At 38.3% G+C, this 19,942-nt stretch overlaps 1 protein-coding gene and 1 long non-coding RNA gene across 6 annotated transcripts in view; both read left to right on the top strand.

The window, feature by feature from the left end:
* LOC110354189 (uncharacterized) overlaps positions 1–13,592 on the top strand; it is a 28,863-nt gene extending 15,271 nt beyond the window's left edge. The window contains exons 2-4 of the long non-coding RNA XR_005268721.2: positions 8,090–8,172; positions 12,733–12,844; positions 13,283–13,592. This is a non-coding gene — a long non-coding RNA (uncharacterized lncRNA). The remainder of the gene's footprint in view (positions 1–8,089; positions 8,173–12,732; positions 12,845–13,282) is intronic.
* The window catches only part of RORA (RAR related orphan receptor A), a 410,146-nt gene that overhangs the window by 271,271 nt on the left and 118,933 nt on the right, over positions 1–19,942 (top strand). The window lies entirely within an intron of this gene.

The following is a 19,942-nucleotide window of genomic DNA, read 5'->3' as shown; positions in this document are numbered from 1 at the left end:
TGTTTTCTCCAGAGGAGAAATGTGTTTCTCCAGAGAGTACATGCTGATCACAGTATAGTCTCCAGATCTCTGTGCAGCCAGTATTTTCCCACAATAGAAGTCAAAACCCTTGTTTCCTATCTTTTTGTGTTCAAGTGATAGTTAAAATATTTTAAAAACATGCTTCTTTCAGTTGGAGTATAGGTAAAGCCTTACAGACTACCGTCCTTTGATTGGGCCTGATTTTGGGAATAATGCTCTCCAGATGTTAATTATGTGAGAATCTATTGACTGTTAAGGAATAATTAGCAAGATTTTACTGATAATGAAGGAATTAAAGAAAACAAGAGGAAAACTTCATATGCACTATGAAAATTTGTTCAGCAGTGATTTCTGATGATACATGTTCTTACTTTATACATCTGAATCTAAGAGGGGAGCAGGTCTGCTTTTATATCTATATAGTGTGTGTAATGACTAGAAGGAATCCAAAAGATGGGAGAAAAAGTAAGTGACATCTGTAGATGCCTTCTTTTGTGGGCAGACTTGAGACAGGCTTATTGCTGGATCTTTTTGTTCCTCCAGACCAGTTCCAGAGTCATCTACTTCTTAGATCTTCTTGCTCCAGATTTTCTTGTGAAACCTTTGCACGTATCAAAATATCAAGCTAGCTTGGGAATTTTAGCTTTGCACATAAATGACTAGCCTTCATCCAAGGGAAAGCACCGTTTGAGGCTTGCTTATTTTCTGCAGCTCGGTAAAACCTCAGGCTTGTTTGTAAGTCATCAGAAATGTCATAATGATGTGTGCCCAGTTGCCCAGGAATGGTCATGAGCACAAGGAGGGGTCTGCCATGGAAGGTAAATATGTTGAGAACTTAGTTTGCTACCTATGAAAATATTCCACGTTTAGTAAATGAAATACAGATGGAAGACATTGTAAAGACCTATAGCCAAGTTTGCTGAAGTGGGTACAACACACCAATTTGTACCAGAGATTAATTTCGCACCTAAATAGAAGAGTCTCTGCGGGGAAAAAGCTGAGTGGGTGTACCACCCACCATTGTCAGAATAAAAGGAAGCCAGGACGATAATCAGAATGGCTGATGACAAAATAATTCAAGTAACTGAATATTTTATCTTACTTCTTTATAAATGAGAGTTAAACTGCTACATAAAAGGTAGCTACCAAAACTAAAATAGCTGTTCAGAAAAGACTGGCAAGAACTAGCAATCAAATCATTGTACATGTGGAAGTTATTACAACTTAAAAAAAAAAAATTTAGATCAGGGTTAATTATAAGATGATGCAGTAGTATAATTAGTATTCTTCCTATGGAGGATTATGGGTCCTTCTAAATGCCCTTTTTGATTGCCTTCTTCCCTTTTTTAATTTCCTCCTTGTCCTTTTTGATTATCTACCCCATGACCCTCAGGGCTCCTAAATGTAATACAATTGAAATAACATTTTTGTTAGAGGTGTTTTTTATAGGCTATTAACCTCTTGCTTACCGAGCACTAAGAAATTGTTTTCTGAGAGAGCTCCTGTAACCACAGAGGGACACTCTAATATCCCTGGAGTTTTTATGTATTGTGTCTTTTTGCATGTCCTCAAGCAACCTCTGAGGATCTGTCAGGAACTGATCTGCATGAGAAGGAGCAGAGTAAGAAAAAAGAACTTCTTTGGAGTATATTTTGCAGCTTGGCAACATGAAATCTATTGGATTTTTTTATATTTCCAAGGCTGCTTCAGTGGTCTAACTATGAACATTAAGGTTTAACATAAAAGACCATTGCTAACTGTCCTGTAATATGATTCTGAGACTATTCCCTTTTTTGATTGTCTGTAAGAGCTATAGGCTATTTTTTTTTCCCATATTGTTCAGTTAGTCATTTCCATGGAATCCTTAGTAGGACAGCAGGACCTAGCACTTCAGTCCATTTTGGATCCCATAAGAAAAAAGGATTATTTCTTGCTACTTCTGCTCCAAATGAACCGATAATTTGTAATTCTTCCTCAACAAACATGCCCATTTTGTACATTTCTCTTAGTGCTAATCTTTTTTTTTTTTTTAAGTTCATTGTTTAGAAGGAATATTGTTTGCACCTTGTTAACAAGATACATTGACTTCTTGAGGCGCCTTTCATGTGTAATAGGATAGTTCAGTTGGAAGAGAACTTCAAAGATCAAGTCCCACTGCCTGAGCACCTCTGGGCTAACCAAAAGTTGCAGCATATTCATGGGGACACTGTCCAAACACCCCTTGAGTGCTGACAGGCACAGGGCACCAGCTGCTTTTAGGAAGCCTGTTCAGTGTCTGACCACCTCACGGCACAGAAACGTGTCCTCGTGCCCAGGCTGAGCCTCCCCTGGTGCAGCTCGGTGCTGTCCCTGGTTCCAGGGAGCAGAGCCCGGTGCCTGCCTCTTTGGTTTGCCTGCTCAGGGCACTGCAGAGAGCAGCCAGGTTGCCCTGAGCCTCCTCTTCTGCAGGCTAGGCAGCCCAGGGGTCCTCAGCCTCTCCCCACACATCATGCCTTCCAGCCCTTCTGCCAGCTTTGTTGCTGTCCTCTGGATGCTTTCAAGGATCTTAGCATCCTTTTTATACTTTGGAGCCCAGAACTGCATGCAGTATTCCAGGTGAGGCCGCACCAGTGCTAAATATAGTGAGTCCCCTCTTTTAACCAGCTGGCTGTGCTGTATTTAATGCACCCTAATATGTGGTTTGCCCTCTTGGCTGACAGGGCCCACGGCTCTCATGTTGAGCTTGCTGTCAGCAGCACCCTCAGCTCCCTTTGTGCTGAGCTGCTCTCCAGCCTCTCATCCCCAGTTCTGCACAAGGATCGATCATTGCTTTGTCCTAGGGGCAGAACCCATCATTTTCCTTTGCTGAACCTCATGCTGTTGCCTATTGCCCAGTGCTGTCTAGATCCCTTACAATGCCTCGGTTCCCTCTGGGAAGTCCATAGTACCTTGCAGTTTAGTACTGGCAGAAGACTTGCTGAGTATGCTTTCCACTCCAGATCATTGATAAAATGTTGTTTTAGAAAACAGGCTTTCTGATAAAAGCTTTGTTCTTTAACCACCTTCCAGTATCCGCCAGGATAATCTCCGTAGCTGTTCCAGGGACTGAGGTTAGACTAATGGCTCTGTAGTTCTTTGGGTCTTCTCTCATGCCCTTTTTGTAGATGGGTACAATGTTGGCCAACTTCCAGTCACAGGAGCCTCCCCAGGCTCCCATGACCTTCTGTAAATTGCTGAGGGGTCCAGCTATAGTGACTGCTAACCCCCTCAGTGTTCTGCGGTGAAGCCCATCAGGCCCCAGCAGCTTGTGAGCACTGAGCTGATGCAGCTGTTCCCTTACGATTTCAGTGACCGCAGATGGAAAGTCACTGTTTTCAGTGACATCAGTATTATTCAGTGTACTACATAAAACTAATCTGTGATGGCACCTCAATACATGAGGCCGGTTGTTAATTAAATTAAGTGCATCTATTTGCTTGTTTTCATTTTGCTTCTCCTGGTGATTTTCTTGTCCTTGCTGAATTGGGCAAGTGCAAAGTGCAGGCAAGGTTCCTGCGTTACCAGGCAATATTCCTTCCTCTATCCAGTCATTTGAACAAAAGCACCATGTGCATCTCTTCTGCTCTTTGCAAGGCTGAAAACATAATGCTTAATACCTTTTAAGTTTTCCCTTTAGGATAATTACCATTCTAATATTTAATGGGAAGGTCATTGGTTTCTGCTCTGCCAGTAAGTGAACTGAATTACGTGAGTTCTCAATGCATCCTAAATGGGGTTCTAAATTGTAATTTACAACTACCTTTATAAATAAGATCGTGTTAAGATTCTCCCTGATAATAAGACATTTTCTTTGTGTAGAGGTGGTTTCTCTTGTGTTCATTCGCTGCAGGTGTTTTCTCAAACAGGTTCAGTTCAGTAGTCACATAGATGGCATTTTTGTACAGTGGTGCTAATATGGTGGTATTAAAGCAGGTTTATTAGCATTGATAAAGAACTAGTGAATTAGAACTTGAGAGAGCTTTCTACTCTGTGTTGGCTTGTGTCAAATATTAATCAACAATTACCTCATCCATAAAAGTGAGAATCAAAAAGATTTAATGTGAAAAAGCAGTTACGTGACAGTAAATCAAGTCTGATTGCTTTACCATCTTGTGTAGTGCTTGCTCCAACTAATCAAGGATGTAAGTTAGGGGCTGGGCTGGATGTAAGAATGCATCTTAGAGCCTATTTTTTCCCAACGTGAAGGACTTAATATGAGTTCATCTGAAGAAAAAAAGCTGGCAAGAAAGTGCTGTCAGTTATCCGTACAAAAGCTGTATGGTGTTGGTGCTGAACAGATCTGAGGAAGGAAATCCTGGTCAAAGATAGCAGAGGCTACACAGTTATTTTCCTGTTTGGCAGAAGATACTGATTATGTTTTAGAAGAAGTATCAGAAGTTAAAATGATACCTTTTGGGCTGAGAATACTTGCATGTTACTTTGTCTTTCAATACTTGATATGTTTTTTGGAAAAAGAAACAGCAGCCTTTTTCTGTAGCCCAGAACTTTCACACCAGTACAATACTTTATCCTGTTGCTTTAAGAATGACAACACACATTTGGTATAAATTGTTGGTTGCCACATTTAAAACATCCCTGGGTGTCTATACTCATTTTTGAAGTGTTGAAGAATGAAAAGACCAGTCTTTCAGGCTGTCAAATCTGGAAGCCTAGACCGGAGGAGAGCAGGGAAGTTTTCCAGTGATGCATCTCAGCAGAGACCTGTGGAGTGCTGAAAATTAGTAGCTTGGCACTGGTAGCCTGTGAAACCTCTCTATTAGCACTTCATGGCGAGAGATGTTGAACTGTGTAGTTATGGGCCGCAATTTCACTACAGTTCAGGTTTAGTTCCACTTCTCATCCTGTCTTCTCCCTCGCTCTTTCCCAGAATGATGTAGTGTGTTTGGTCAGTTTGTTTTACATTTTTGAAACTGAAAGAAAATGGAACAAACCACGTGTTGTTCTTGGAATACATTGTCAACTCGCTTTGCAATGAAACAGCTGTGTGTGCAAAGCTTGCAGCTTGTGTTTCTTGGGACTTAAATGCCCTTGCCTGGCTTCACTGCATTCTCTCCTTGATTCCAGACTAAGCAATTGCCATTTCCGTTTTCCTACTTACAAAAAACTCCTACAGCAAAAGAACAAGAAGAAGGGAAATACAGAAACAAAAGCACTACTTGAATTCTGCATTTGTGTTAGCACAATCAGGACATTCCCAGCATTGTAGATTTGATACGTTTAATTCTGTTAACCAGAACCCTAGGTTTATTTTCTCACAAGATTGTGAATAGATAGAGGCTTTCATGGTGTCAAGTGAAAATACATGCTGTTATCCAAAACCTGACAGAAATAAAGGTTAGGTCTAGACTATGCCTGTGCTGTCTTTGTTAGCCAAGGCTGACTGTGGTTTGTTTCCCATGTGGATTGTGTCCATGTTGCCTGGAAAAGGGGCGGGAGGCTAATTTCAAGCCAGTCATTATCCATGGCTGAATTTTCGGGGTGGGCAAATGCGATAACTGAGTCAGGACTTGAGCAGGAGTGTGATAATGTGGAAGGCTGGGGAGCTCACTTGGAAATACGGGTGTGAGAAACCCACCTGAACTGCCTGACAAGGTACCTCTGCAAGTTGGTTTGGCCTTGCTGCCCTGTATTCTGAGCCTGTATGCTGTGCCTGAGGAGACGTCTTGCCAGACTCTGGGTCAGGAATGAATTGGGCTTTTTCTGTTCTTTTGGAAGGTACACACACTGAAAAGTAATTAAACCATTTCTAAAAGTGGTTGTTTTTATTTTTGGTCTGCATTTGTTTTACAATAGAGACAATTACACCTTCTGGACTTGGGTGCGAGCGTTGTGAAAATGCAATGGTAATAGGACTATATGCCTAAAGTTGTGCACTTTTAATTTATTTCCTAATATGTGGATATAACCTAAATGTTGGTCATGAGCTCTGCTTGGAGATTTTTGCGTTAAACAAATGACAAGTAGTGGAGCTTCTGGAGCATTGAGGAGTATTGCTGGGGAACGCATACGTAGTTGTTCATCTTCTAAGGCTAACTTAAAAGCTGAGCATTTCATAGGCCCTTCCCTTTGCCGTCTCTTCAGCTGTTTCTGTAAAGGATGTGAAGCTAACAGGATAGGCCCAGAGTTTCCTTCTGACCTGTGCGGCCACTGCCTGTTTTCCAGTGGTTATGTAGCAGGTGAACTAAGTTGCAGCTTGGAAAGCAAGTGGGGAACAGGATCTTGACAGGCCTAAGTCAGCTGCTGCTTGTGTATCTAAAAGAGAGGTTTTAATGTATGCCAAGCCCTAAAATGATTACTAAGTCTTCCTTTAGTCAGGGACTCTGTGGAGCTTTTGTTTTTGAAAAGAAAAGCCCATCTCAGGGATAAGTGGTGTTTCCTGTTGCTACCTGTTTTCACGGTTTAGTTGCAGAAGTTGAAAGTCAGTCAAAAGGTTCGACTCTAGCATGCTTTGCTTGACCAACAGATAATGTTTCTGACACCTGTGCTGTTGCAATATTATCAAAACAAAGTGTCTCAGTCAGTGTGTGCTTGTCACCTACAACGTTAGCTAGGACCCAGCAGGTGTTAACTTGACAGGAAATGGGAGAAAATATTGTATATAAGACAATTTTCCCCAAATTGAAACTCTCAAAAGATAAGGAACGCTGCTTGAAACAGAAACCACAAAAGGTGGGAAATTACAAATTACAGCTATTAGTCATTCTTTACTGGCAAGAGAAGGCAATAAAAAACCCCACATGTTCAAATATGGTGTGGTAAATACAGCGACTTTTCTTAATAGACAGGGCAGTCATCCTAGGATCTGTTAATCTTGAAAATGGGTATACTAAGCAGGCAGCAATGGACTGGTCTTTTTAGAGAGAAGGTTTTGGCATGAATGATATGTTCTTTGATTCCTTTGGTATATCTTGTGTTGATATAATTACACAGTTGCTCTCCTTCCCTAAATTTGCTCTGGTTACGCCCTGGGTATGGGAAGTGGTCTGTATTTATGATTTACTTTCAAACTGTCTGAACATTAAATTATGATAACGTTGCGACCCCTAACAAAAACCGGGGGAAAAAAAATGGGGAAAAGTCTACCCAATTTAACATGAAATGTGAGATTTTAACAAGACTACTTGTATATATTCTGGATATAATGAGGAATTGTCCACCTAAATGAGGTAAAGTTACTGTAATATTTAAACAACAAATATATATACATATTTAAAACATTAATAAGCAGACACATTTCCTTTCAGTGTATGAAAGCATTCCAGACAGAAACAAAAGTAGGAGACTGCTAGGAGAGAATCTCTTAACAAGCTGATCTTTCAGATATTTTTTTTCTTGTGCAGTAAAGAACATGAAAGCCATACTTAAAAATTTAAAGCCTTGATATGTTCCAGTTCTGTGAAGCAGCAGAAGGAAGAAGCTTTTCAGAGTGCTGTAATTCCCTGTCCAGCAGCTCTTTAAATTAAGATATTTATGACAGCTGTTTGCACTTAATGAAATGCATGTAGACGTGGCCATTAATTACTGCTTTTTTTCCCTGTTATTATTGATATTCGGTGAGTCAGGTAGTTATGATCCTGCTGTTGTCAGTGCAGTAAATGCACTTTTACTTCCAAAAAAAAAAAAAATTTAACCTTTCTGCCTCCCTGTTTATCTTTCCAGTGGCTGAGAGTTTTGTGGAAAAAATATTCAACAGTAAGTTATGGAGCTTTTTTTTGTAATGCAGTCATTTAACAGCCTGAAGTTGGCAGTGATCCCATCCACCTTAATCCTCTTCACAGTTTGCAAGCAGTCAGCCGAGAGCAAGAGTGCACTAGGCCTTAATAGACTCTAGTCTTTGAACTGTGGCATTTGCGTTTAGCTTCCAGAACTGGTCTTAAGTGCCTATTAAAACCCTACAGCGTTGGTTTCATTAATTAGAGACTCCTTTCCACTGATTTGTGGAAAACATCGGCCAACTTGTTCTTTCAGCTCAGTAAATATTTATACAACTCCTGTATGATTTTTAGTAATGAATACTGCTTCTTTTCAGTGCATCCAAAAGAGGCTGTTTCCACACGTTAACAGACTCCTTGTCTGACCCCTTCTGAGCAAGGCAATTCAGGTTAGGAAGAGGTAAGGAAATAGGTAAATTTAAATCTCTGTATGTTTGGAAGATTTTATTTCCTGGGTTTCACTTTGCTACATCATCATTTTTTCATCATATTTGCCAGGAGTTTGAGTTTAAAATGAAAAAGCCAGTGAAGAGCAATTACTAATTTAAACCAAGTAGCCAGTGCTATCAGTGAATATCAGTCCAATAAATGAATATTGTGCTGTGGTGATGTTAGGAATAAATCAGAATATTTATATGAGCTTTCTGGGATGTATTAACACCTTTCAAACTTAATCCTATTTATCCCTACCCGTAGAATCACTGGGAGGCAATATTATCCCAGTAACGCAGATGGGGAGCAGAGATTGAATGCTTGGCTCAAGGATACATTCAAAATCCTTGCCTTAGACATAGTGGCAAAATCACCCATCACTATGGGAAAATACATATATTGACACGTACATATTTAACCGCATATGCAAATACATGTTTCCTCTGCAAACAAGTAAAAGGTGAGACCTAAGCATTGAATTCCTTTATGGAAACATCACAGAAGCTGCTTAGAGAATTTCTCCCATTTTTTCAACTAGTCATTAGGGGACTCTTTCAGAATTCCCTCAAATTACCTTTTTTTTCTTTGTTCACTTATTTCTACTGTGTCCTTATCTTTTGATTCAGGTGCTACTCTTAGTTGCATTTATGCAGTGCTATTGATGTCAGAGTAAAATGCTATTTTTATGTGATGCGACATAGGCAGTAGTTTCCTTGGTTTCTCATTCTTTAATGTATGCAATTCGGAGAAAAAAAATAGCCAGCTCTTAAAGAGTTGTTGGAACACTGGGTTCACATCTTTGTGGAAGTATGAGGAAGAGCATAAATATTTAGATTACAAGAGAATGCTGAACTAAATCAGTTCAGTTTTCTGCATTATGATGAGGCAGATCCATAGTCCTGTCTCTTAAGAAGCCATTTCTTAGATAGCAAGCTCTCCTTTTTAAAAGTGTAGAAGGCAAGAGCCGCTTGGAAGCATCTCATCATTTTTTAATGTGTGCAGTAAACTTGATATAACTATAATGAGCATGAGAAAGTATTTGTTCATTTTAGTGGAGCTCAGCTGACAATTTTTTGTTCAGTTTATTACACACATTAACGACTAGAGACATTCACCTGGAAGTGTTTGTTACAGGCATCTCAAAAGTGAATATGATAAACCGTGTTGGTGAGCTTAAGGCGTGTGCTAAATTACGTAGCTGTTACCCAGCAGCTCAAAGTTCAATATTCCATCCCTGTTTGGTCATGTTGAAGTTCACGGTGGTTTTGATTGCAGAAGGGAGTGTGTGGAGGCCCCACAAAACCTTGGATTGCCTCAACTGTGAAGTCCTCTTTGAAAGCAGTTCCAAAAAAAACCCACCTATTTTACTAGTCAGTGCCAAATCATATAGCAGACAAGAAGGAATAGTTAATGCTAGGTTGGTTGTGATAAGTATGCACAATAGATGTCAACTTATATTTTCTCAATAACAGATACAGAACAGAAAGTGAATCTTACACTATTATACATTAACATACATGCTTTCTATCTGCATGTAACTATGCTCTAAATGTAGGAATGTTTAAACTAGGGACCCTAATTAGATGCCTAGTGTTAAAGTAGCAGTTCCATTATTGATGTGCTAAGGCAGCTCTGGATTACTTGATGTGGGTGAGCGTAGCAGAGTTACCTGCTGTGGAGAGGTAAGCCAGTCTGCTATTCAGCAGCGGTCAGCTACACCAGCAGGTGATGCAACCCAGAGCTGCAAGGGAGACTCTGGCAATCCTTCCCTTCTGCGAAAGGTTGCATTTCAACCAATCTGACCTATTTTATAATTTAGTTGCTAAATTTCCTGTATTCTGAAAAGTATCATCAGTCTTGGAAGGATGACAGCTATAGTGACAGAACTCTAGAATGGAAGGCTTTTATTTTCTTAAATGACATTTTTTGGGGTCTTTTTTTTTGTGGGTATCACCACTTTTTTTGTGGGTATCACCTCTGTCTAGGGATAATTATACGCATATGTTGCATGCAAAAACAGTAAAAAGAGTAATAAATGCAGTGCAAAAAGTAAGGATCTTATACCAAAAGTCTAAAAATATTAATCATTTTATAATGGAACAGCTTGGACATTGATTACTGTCATACAGTGTTTTAGATGAACTTAATGTTTTAGTGCCGGGAATACAAGAAACTTAAGAAAGAGGTGTCATTTTCTTACCAGCTTTCCACCTGTGCACTGAAGAGTTCTGTTCACCAAAGAGCTCCATTCAGAGCTTTTGTTGAATTTAATTGGCAGTGTAACTGGCAGTATTCCTAGCCGTTTCAGCACAGAACAATGCTTGGCTGCTTAAAATTTAAAAAGTCTTTTAAGCACTTCAAGTTTTTGGATGAGGTTGTTGTTGTTGCTTTGGGTTTTGGTTTTTGTTTAGCTTTCAAGTCAGACTGCACGTATGTTTAAAAGTAAGTTTTATTGAGGAATGAGCTTAAAGAGCTAAACTCACTCTCACCCCCGTCTGTAGATCTAATTCAGCCTACTGTGAGATAAAGAACAGTGGCAGAAGAGAGACATTCACCCTGCTGCAGCTTGTTGGATTAAAGAGAACCCTTTGGTACTGAGTGTTGTCAATGCAGCAACTTTTTACGAGCACTAAATTTACTTATAAAAAGTTATTTTTTAATTGCCCCGGGACAAACCCTTGCATGTCATATTTTTGCCTGGAGAAAGTTTTTATATGGAAATACATTTTTTAAGATGGTACAGAGGATGTCGAGAGTTTGTCAAGCCAATTGATCCTGCAGGGAATGTGCTGACTTTCAGTATGTATGGAGGATTTTTAAAGCAGCTGAGCGAAATCCCTTCTCAGATAAGATGCTTTCTGTATTGTTAGTGAAGAGCATCCTCAAATCGAAATAGCTCAAACATAATCAAATCTCCCTTCCTCAATCCCCTGCCGTCTCTTCCCAACCCCCTACGTGAGCTATCCCCAAAAGAATAATCCTGGCAGTGATGTCATTAGAATGAATTTACAGACCAATGCTCAATTTTCTTGTCCTGAGCTTCAGTTGCTAATGCTGTAAATTTGAGCTATGTATGTAAGGGAGTCAGGTTATGCTTTTCTCCTAGCCTTGTTTAATTTCCCTGGAGCTCTGAGAATAACTAATGTGGGATTCTTTGGATCTTTTTTCATATTTTTTCTTTTTTCTTGTTTTCTTTCTTCTTTTTTTCTTTTCCCTTCTTTCTTTCTTTACTGCTATACAGCTTCATCTTGCTTCCAAGCCTTTGTTAAAGCTCTTGCGGTGTTCCTGAGGGGACCACTGTCTTCAGGGAACAAAAAGTTTAAGGAAAGGATTTTGCTGGCTAATTGCAAAGATGGTCACGATTTTTGGTGGGTGTTGTGGATGGTGATGTAATGTATCAAACAGAATGAAAAAAACATTTGCTTTAATCAAATTTCTGTGTTTACCCAAAATAAAAGTTTGTGATCATTGTGATGACTGGGTGATTTTGACCTGTAGAGTTGATCCAAACTTACATCAGGATTCAGGTCCAATCTTAAAAAGTTTATCATGTGAACTTACCAGGCAAAGAGTGGAAGATACAGGCTGGACGTGTCTGCTACGTTGGTAGGAGACTGTAATACACAAAAATGGAACGAATTTTGCTCAGTCATTAGAGAAACTGATGATGAGACAAGAATGAGTTGAAGTCTCTTGATTCTGGGTGCAGTAGTTCAGATCCAAACTTAATTATTCTTTTTCAGCTCATACAGTTGAAATTTTAACCATATAACTTCAGCCTAGCAGGTTCAACCACACAGTGTCAACCATATCAGCTCCTTGAATTCGTAGAAACAGGTCTCTTCCCACAGGCTTGCATTTCAGAGGAGTTTCTGTTAGTTCGTGGTTCACTAACAGGTTCCCATGAATTTAACATGCAGAGCAAAAAAAAAAAAAAAAAGGCTAAAGTCAGTCCGAAATGTGCTGAAGGCAGCAGTTTTGCTTGAGAGTTAGATCTAAAATTAACATGGATTTTTTTCTGTGCCAAATTAATGTACATACTGAAAGTGATAAATAATTGTTTGAAGTACTCCGCTGCACTTCATCAAGTTTAGTGTACAATAAACAAGAAACCTTTCAGGTCAGAAAAAACAAATGGACAATAAGCCAGCTAGGACAAACTAAGAATTGGTAGGCAATAGGCAGCTTTACCAATCACATTCCACAAATCTGCGTGTGAAGCCTGCATGTATTGTAGTAGGAGTTTTCGAATGATGGATGTGACACACAGATATACTGTCACACTCTGTGAACAGGAATGCACAGTTACCTATCAACAGAGCTGCCAGAGGACTGGACTAACAAGTGCAGAGGCCTGGTTTTATTTTTCAGATGATTGTAGCTGTGATGTGATCATAGTTGGTGTGCGCAGTACACATATCTACACAGTATTTTAGAATACTTCTTAACATAACACGATCTTTCCTCCCTCCCTCCCTCCCTCCCTCCCTCCCTCCCTCCCTCCCTCCCTCTTCTTTGTCTGCTGCAGGTATTTTCCTACTTCGGCATAGAGCTTTTAGGACATCAAGAGTTTCCCTTAATGGAAGACCTTTCCTACTGAATGGAAAGGTTCTACTAGGTCCAGGATAAGGGGAAGCATAGTAAGTTTGTAATACAGTTACAGGCTTGCTTAGAGCCCTGTTGTAAGAGAAAAATACAGCTGGGTGGTATCTGTGCTCTGTAATTAAATAGTTAAAAGGAATAAAACCTTATTGTATAATAATAAAAGGGCCTCTGTGCTGACAAGGTAAACATGGAGTTTTCAGGGTACTGATTCAAGATGCCCCTTTTGACTTGTATTTCTGAAATGCTAAACACCAGTTTTCATGGTATGTTATAAAAAGCAAATGGTCTCTGTTCTAATTTATGTTTTATTGCTTTGTTTAATGTAATTCAGATATTTCATAGCAAGTTTTATTATAGAGATTGTAAAATATACTTAAGGTCAAAGGGTTAACACCTTGCTGTATTTCTTAAGCCATGTAAACATGTTATGAACTGCGTTCAATTCTGGAACATAATCTTTTTTCTTTTTGAAGACTGAAGGTTTTCCCCTAGACCCGAAGTACAGGGAACTGCTCAGAACTGTACCATCTATCACCAACCATCACAGCAGTGCAATGAACACTGTAAAACAGCTGGCATCCTAAGCATATGGAAATGAAAAGCAGTAAAGGTATTTAAGAAGGGGGAGAAGAAAAACTGAAAAGTGTGTGCCACCAAGGTTAGGGTATAATTATACTAAATTAATGGAGTTAGATGACAAATTTAACTAATTCTGTTCTGATTTGTAGCATATACAACACCATATATGGCTTCTGTCTCGAATAAAAAAAATGTGTAATGTTATGTGTTTTTTTTTAATTTCAGGTTGTTTTCAAATTATTACTTCTGATTTCTTTGAACTGAAATGATCTAATGGGGATTAAACTTGTTTTCTAGTACGTTAACTAGTACATTTTCTAGTAACATTAACTTTTTTAATAGAGAAAGAATAGGCTGCCCTTTTTAACAGACCTACCATTGAGGTAGGTCATAATTTTCCTTTATCACTTGCAACTGGCACTGAAAATGCTAGATGAGTGAAACTTAGCAATTTTGATCATTTCTGTTGTGCTATAGTATTAAATAATTGTTAAAAAGGAGCAACAAGTGCAGTATTCACAAGCTAGCTAAGAGGGAATTAGAAATTTGTCAAACTTTTGCTAGGAAATGTAGTTCACATCAGCAGCAACCAGTTTATTAATTTTGCTGGAGTCGACAGAGTTTTCTCCAGAGTGTTCTCCCCTTTCCTGAAATAAATTTAGTGATTTAAACTCAACTCTCCAGGGGTCTCAGCACTGAAGGAGTCTGAAGTGTTGAAGTGCTACTTGTGCTATATTCAAGTCTCAAATTTTGCATAAACTTCTAGCACAAATCCTTCCCTCTCTCTATTTTCCCCTCATTCATCGATGCTGATCAAGAAGACATAATAGAATCTTATTTCTTTTCCTCATGAGAGCAAAGCAATGAAAAGTTGAGATTTAACCTCAGTATATTTTGAAAGAAAAAAAGGGAAAAGTTACCATGATGGGAGGCTGCTTGAAAAATTACAATTTTTGCAACAGTCAATCTCAGAAGAATAATGAAAGGCAAATATACATGTACATTACAGCTAGAGTATTCAGTTGGGATAGATAAAGTAATGACTAAGAAATCATTTTTTTCTGGATCAAAAATATAAATGTATAAATACTTAACTGAGCAATTGAGCAAAGAAAACACACTCCTTATTAAAAATACTGATGATTTTTCAATTACATTTTAAATAATCCTATGGCTGTAGTAAGAAATCGATATCCAAAGTTGGCTTCATTTCATGCACAATGGGCCAAACTCATCCAAGGTGTTAAGTAGATGGAAGTCTGCTTTAAGTCCTTGGAGTGAACCAAGGAATTCATTCTGCATAATAAACTTCCTTTGTGGTTTTGAAAGGGCTTGCACAACAGAGAAGTGGGTACCTTATGAATCAGTTGTCATTTAAAATGATTTAGAAATACAGAAAGCAACACTATGCTGTACTTAGTGTCTAATATTTATCAAATACCATAGGGTGATTTGACAAACTTACAGGAAAAATATTTTGTGTCTTATATATATATATATGTAAATATAAACAAGATCTTGTCTTAGCACATATGATAATGTCATCTTAGCATGTTGTTACAAGAACTACCTTTAGAATAGAGGCCCAAAGGTCAGTTCTAAAATATAAATCCATAATAGGATGAGATTAGCATATTGTTAAAAATTTGCTTTTGTTGCTTATCTTCTGATATCTCACTCATCTTGATGAAGTCAGAAACCGATTGTGAAAGATGCAGTAAGAAAATACTTTCTTACTGTAGTTTTTGAATTAAAGTTGGTGCTCTAAGCCAGGCAACCCAGTTTACAAATCCAAGACTTGCAGTTACATAACTACTTAGTTTCTGTTTCTTTGTCTGTAAATGGCAGATAACATTTGCTTTTTAAGGATATATAAAAGCTAACTTGATCATGTGAAGCATTGCAAAAATGTCAACTCAGTAACACCAAGGAAAACAAAAGAAGTACCCATGGTAGAGCTGTGTTCTTTTTGATGTGGGATAAATCTTCACATTGTTGAGTTTGACTGAATATAATTGTATTTTTCACTAAACGCCTCAGATCTTTGCAAACATTGCAATTCTACTTATAGTCAGTCATTCAGTAAAGTGCAATTTTGTAGATTGATTTTATGTTATGTAAGAAATTGGCAAAAAAAAAAAAAAAAAGTTATTGTAGCTTGCAAACATATCACCTTGTATGATATTCCTGCTTGTTTTCAAAAGTTAACCTGGAGTTTATTGTGGCTATATTTGGATTGGAGATCTCCCAGAGCAACTTGTATGTCAGAGCAAATGGGGTTGATAAATCACTTGATAGTGTCCTTCCCCCCGCCATTTTTTCTATCTCTGTAGAGAAGCCTCATCTGTGGTGTATCAGGGGGATTGTGCTAGTCAAAATGTCATCTTTCAGCTAAAATATGTAGCAAGTTTTCTACATCCTTTTTCATCCCAATTTTACAGCCTGGCCAGCTCCTTTCACTGCCATCAGAGTGGTGCGTTTGAGTAGTCTATGGATGTATCCCTTCTTTGTCCCAAGTGACTGTCATTACAGAGTTGACAAAGCAGTATTTGTAGTAGGACAACAGGAACTGCTGAAAGGAGGGAGAACACTTTGATATAACAAACTTGCAGGGCATGTTGCAGCACACTTCTGAACCATTTTACATGCCAGCTTTGATTTAAACTGATGTAGGAAAGACGATAGATGCACAGATGTAGAAGCTCCTGAAATCCAAAACCATTATGTCCTTCAGATTTGTTTTTGGACTTTGTTTTTATTTTATAGGAAGAGTTATATATACACAGTCATTTAAAACTATGTATATTCCCATGAAAGAGCAGCTGAGAACACAACCCTGTATGTTTTCCTTCCTTTCACCTGAAGAATCCTTGGGGTTCAGTGTCAGACTGACACACAGAATCAACCTGATGCTGACAAGTCACTTTCATCTTGAGTAATGTGATATTATATGGGGTTTAATGCAAATAACTAAACTTAGATGGAAATTTGGATGATGGAAAGAATGGAATGTTGCATCTAGTGACACTTCTCCAAAAGAAATGCAGAGAAATGGCACATAGTTTATGAGACAGACCTGGACAAAGATACTCCCAGGACGCATACAGACTTCAGAGACCTGTGACTTTTAATTAGCCTAGAACAAGCTACTGCAGAAAAGGTGGCAGTGTCAGCTGTATGTACATAGAGCAGCAGAGGGTTTCCAATACATGCTTTCATTCTGTAAGATTTAAGAGTATCTGGCACGGCCTATTGGCACTATATCAAATAGGTTCTGTGATACCAAGCAGTGTATGGCACAACGTGCTATGAGCTGCTCAACAAGATAGGGTTTTGTGATGAGAAAATACTTTTTTTTGTATTACTGAATGCTGGAGGCCTGAATCTGAAATGATTCATTTCATAGATGAGCATGCTACATGTAAGAGTAGGCAGCCCATTGCAGCACCAATATTCACTGGATGTAGGTTCAGAAAACATACTAGATCAGTAACTCATGAATTAAGGAACTGAATTCCTCTTCTTGTTGTTGTTGCATTTCTAAATGCATACAGATTCCAGAAGAATCTGTTGCTCTCATATTTACGGATTTTATAGTCATACTGTGTTCATGGACAACTCATAAACAATTTCTTTTTCTGGTCACAAAAATACTGAGAGGATTTCAATGATAGTCTCCTGCTCTCCAGGAGACAATTATCTGTACTCAGCATTAGCACAGAAGACAAATGGATGTATTCTTTATAATATTTTATTGCAAGGTATTATAGGATAAAATAAGAGAAGTAATCTAAAATTGTATCTTAAAATGCATTCTAAATAAAAGTCCAGTATTTTCCTTCCTTGATATAACAATATCCATCAGATCATTTTAAATCATAAAGATATATTTAAAATATTTGTTAATATATTTAAATATTCTTTAATAGATTCCTAGCATACAGAATATAAGTAATGACTGCAGCTACACGTTTGATAGTTGTTTGGTTTTGTTTCATATTCTGTTTTGTTTTACCAATGTGAAAGCATTAGCAGCCTGTATGCAGATGTTCGCATCATAGTTAGAGCTACCTGAAGGCACAGAACGGGGGCCCTGAGGCTTATTTTACCTCTTGTCTTGAAGAACTGCCTTGAGGTGAGAATTGGTCTAGTCGGGACTGGTGCAGCTTGCAGTTTTATCACACGGTTGCTGTCTCAGCCAGTACTGCATCTCCTGGACCTCTGTGTGGTAGTTTCCGTTTTGTTCTGAGGATGGTTGAATGTCCGTGTACCTGGAGAAATGAGTGAAAGCTGTTGGCCTGAATTAACATATGGCAAGTAGCTACCACCCTCCCACGCATCCCCGTGCGCATGTGCCAAACTTGCTGCTTCTACGAATGTGCTGTTCAACTCGTGCTGATGTTCAGCCAGTAGGAAGTTTGCAGAAATGATGCTCACCGTGTAACAGTTTATATCAGCTGAGATATTTTCTTTGTCTAAGATCACATGAAGCAGAAAGTAAGCAGAGCAGTAGTCTGTGAAGCAAATGCTAGGAAGGGCCAGCCGTAAGGACTGATTCCCCTCAGGAAACTACATATATTCCAGAGCTTCTTGCCTGCATATCTGGTGCAAGTTAAAAAATGGTTCCTATTAGTGTGCTGATAGGACAGATCCTTCAGATAGAGGAGATTGTTCTTTGAATGTCAGTGGGAGAAAAAAAAAAACAGCTTACAGCAGTGGTGTCTGCCATGCTTCTGGCAGTATTCTGCTGTTGTTGTTAAACTGCATAAAACGATGACTTACAGTAAGGCTCATGGTTTTAAGTAAATATACAACATTAGAAACGCCTGTGACAGTTTTTAGTAAGTGCTGGTTTTCTTCACAATTTGTAGTTTACTTCCAGAGCTGTAGTAGTTTGCTAGGATTTTTGAAACTTCGTACATTCAACTGGATTCCATCACTGTGATTGTGTTGCTCTGCAAGACTATTTTTAAATTCTTAGTTTGTGATCTGTTCAGTCAATTGTAGAGTAAGTAGTCATTTAAACAAAGCTCATTCAAAATTTTCTTATAAGGACTCCTGCTGGAAATACTCTTCTATATACAGTTCCGAACTGTCTTTGACTTTTAATATGTGAAATACGGTGCAAATGTGGAATGGATACTTAGCCTGTGCTGCAGCTGTACATGTATGTAACGCGCTGATGTTAGTCACATAAGAACATAATGGTTACTTAGTGAAGTTTCATCTCCTTGCTCCTAATCTTATCCACTGTTTGTGAGGACAAAAGAAACAGAATTCAGAGGGATCTTCAGTAAGGCTGTAAGAAAAAAAAAATGTGGTTAAAGATCATTTTCTTTACAGCCAAAAGTCTCGTTCATCATTTTCTCACATTTATTCACTATTCCATCACACGTCAGGAAAAAAGAAAAAGTGCTTTGTGCCATCAGATGATCCATCTCCTAGTTGTGCAATGGTGCCAACTGTTTGTGTGTGAGGGATTCAGGCATAACAAGGTGACTCTTCATCAAGCATCAAACAAGTGTTAAGCTCAGGTTTCCATACAGGTAGGAACAGATTACTTATTGAAAGTTTTTTTTGAGTGAGTTTGATGTGGCCAGTTGTCCAGGATGAGGGTATGGGGGAAATGGTTTGCTTAGTATTTATCATAAGTGAGAAGTTAGTATCTCACTTTTGGGCTAACATTAACGATCTATATTGTTACCTTGGCTTTAAACACAGAAACTTTTATCTTTCATTTTTTTCATGAAAAATTCTTGTTTTGTTTGGAGTAATTTTCGCGCTAGAGGTTTGAAGTCAGTTTGGGGACTGCTTTCTAGTTTGGGAAAATCTAGAAGGAACAGGGAATTCTTTTAACTGAGAATTGTACAGATTAAAAATAATAATTCTCCTGATAGCGATATTTTGTCTCCTGTGAATACTTTGTAACTTTGAAAGAATTATAGTTACTTGTAATTTATTTTCACAGATGCATATTAAGGGTCATTTGTCAGGGGAGGCTGTCACATACTGAAAAATGAAGTCATAAAATGCTTAGACGATGCAGGAAGTCAGTCTCAGAATCAGGAAGCCAGTCTCAGCTGCAAGGGCTAAGAAGGTCATCTGTCTGTAAAATAAGGATAATACATTTTAAAAGGGGGGGAGGGGAGGAAGAAAACTTGGGTTTTAATCTCTTTTCCTCAAATATCCTGTATCCATATTTGAGCAGAAAGGAATAATAATAATAATAATGTAGCTAACTCTGAAATAACCATATGATTCTAGAAGTAGGACTAGAAAAACTCAAAAACAAAATTCTGAAAAATAGGACTTAGGTATAAGAAACAGCTGTGAATCTTAGGAAAACAAGTGTGTTGTTTTTTTTTCTGACTGAAACATTTAGGTCAGTGTTGTTTTCTAGGACCTTGGTGTATTATCGTGGACTTTATAACAGATGCATGATCTAGAGCTGACTGAAAAACTTGTTTAGATGGTGAACTCTTTCCCAATCAGTAAAAGCTGTGAATAAGCCTGGGAAAAATTGGATTATTTATATATATATATATATATATATA

This window comes from Anas platyrhynchos, chromosome 11, assembly GCF_047663525.1.
Source record: "Anas platyrhynchos isolate ZD024472 breed Pekin duck chromosome 11, IASCAAS_PekinDuck_T2T, whole genome shotgun sequence".
Lineage (NCBI taxonomy): Eukaryota > Metazoa > Chordata > Aves > Anseriformes > Anatidae > Anas > Anas platyrhynchos.
The sequence above is the reverse complement of the archived record's forward strand: the minus strand, read 5'-3'. Positions and strand labels throughout refer to the sequence as shown.